The following is a 1813-nucleotide window of genomic DNA, read 5'->3' as shown; positions in this document are numbered from 1 at the left end:
TATATGTATGAGTCAAGCGGAAAAGGTCAGATAATGTGATGTTAGGAAAATGAACCCTTAGATATGTATTTTAATGTTTTTTTCCTTTCATGCATTTGTTTCTAACGCATTTATAAGATTATCTCTTTGTAGCTTTGTATGTCCCTCCCCCACAGTATAACCCCTGCTTTCACTATATTTGATGTCAGTATAACTTGTAGAGGAGATGGGGAAAAACAAGTCGTTTAAAGACACAGGCGGACCTGTTGCAACAATGAGAAGTACAAGTTGTCATGTCGAAAACGAGCTTTACAACGTCGGTGCGGGGGTGGGGAAGGTTGGGTGGGGGGGAGGCTGGGAAGGGATGTGAAGGGTAAACAAAGGAGTAGGCTGCAATGCTTGATAAGAAATGTACGCATTAACCTGCCCATGTAATTGTAACCCCTCTGTACAGCATGTTCACAAAAAAAAAAAAAAAAAAGTGGCTGATTTGGGCTGGGAAGGTGGCTCAGTGGTAGAGCGCTTGCCTTGCATGCATGAGGCCCTGGGTTCGATTCCTCAGCACCACATAAGCAAAAAGAAAAAAGCAGGAAGTGGTGCTGTGGCTCAAGTGGTAGAGCGCTAGCCTTGAGCTGAAGAGCTGAGGGACAGTGCCTAGGCCCAGAGTTCAGGACCCATGACCAGACTCCCCCCCCAAAAAAAGTGGCTGATTAGTAGTCTATATTGTGTGACTTTATCCATCATAAACTTTTTTTGCATTTAAAAATTGTATTTTCTTGTAAAGATGCTGTACAGAGGGGTTACAGTTACATCAGTAAGGTAATGAGTACATTTCTTGTGGAGCAATTTTACCCCCTTCTTTGTTTTTCTCCTACTATCCCTTCCCTTCTCTATCTCCCCTACTCCCCCGACCCCCCCCTCCCAGTTGTAATGTTCATTTCCAACACAGTGTCTTGTGTCATTGTCGCAATGGGTCATCCTGTGTCCTTGTTTCAGCATTTTGTTATTCCTCTTCCCCTCTCCAAATTAGATAAATGTATATACAAGATGCAGGGTACCAAAATTAAATACAGTGACAACAGGGTTATACCATGGGAGGAAGAACATTCAAAAGAAACCAACAAAAAAAGGAACACTTCACAAATTTGCGTGTTATCCTTGCGCAGGGACCATGCTAATCTTCTCTGTATTGCTCCAATTTTAGTATATGTGCTGCGGAAGAGAGCACCATCATAAACTTTTAAAATGTACTTTTCATTACATCTAAAATATAAATTTGGGACATTCAAAAGTGCAACTGTTAATGTGCCTGAGGGGAATATTCACAGTTTAAAAAAATATATAAACAAAGGCAGTGGCATTGGTAGAGCTTGTCATAAATGTTTGGCAGTATTCTTTCCCTAATTAACTCTTAAGCTAATTATTCTAGGACATGGAAAGCCACTAAAAAGTTTGAGGAGAAACCAAGGTGTGATGCGATCTTTGATTTAGGAAGGACATTTTAGTGGTAGAGAAAGAATGGGGATATTGGAGGCCTTTAGGCCAGTTAGGAAATCCAACTATTCCACGGAACATATGAAGTTCCTCAAGTAGATCTGGGACCATGATGAGCAAATAAGTTTTATTCAATTTCATCCAACAAAACATTTCTTTAATATATTTTCTAGATTGGAAGCTGGACCAGGTTTTAGGGATCCTAAGATGAAACAAGATATTGTCCCTATTCTTATTGTCCCCATACTCTACCAAGACTCATTAAAATAATTAAATTGAGAATGAAGGGATTTAGTAGATGGGACAGTGTTACCAACTGCATTGTACTTCCCTGCTCCCA

At 40.3% G+C, this 1813-nt stretch overlaps 1 non-coding gene across 1 annotated transcript; it reads right to left on the bottom strand.

Annotated features, from left to right (window-relative positions):
* Nucleotides 1-1100: 1100 nt before the first annotated feature.
* LOC122104231 lies at nucleotides 1101-1207 on the bottom strand. The gene has a single exon (XR_006146896.1). It is a non-coding gene; the product is annotated as a U6 spliceosomal RNA (small nuclear RNA).
* Nucleotides 1208-1813: the final 606 nt, after the last annotated feature.

This window comes from Dipodomys spectabilis, unplaced genomic scaffold (genome assembly GCF_019054845.1).
Source record: "Dipodomys spectabilis isolate Male_0828 unplaced genomic scaffold, ASM1905484v1 ptg000023l, whole genome shotgun sequence".
In the NCBI taxonomy this organism is placed as follows: Eukaryota; Metazoa; Chordata; class Mammalia; order Rodentia; family Heteromyidae; genus Dipodomys; species Dipodomys spectabilis.
This window is presented reverse-complemented; position numbering and strand designations above follow the sequence as displayed.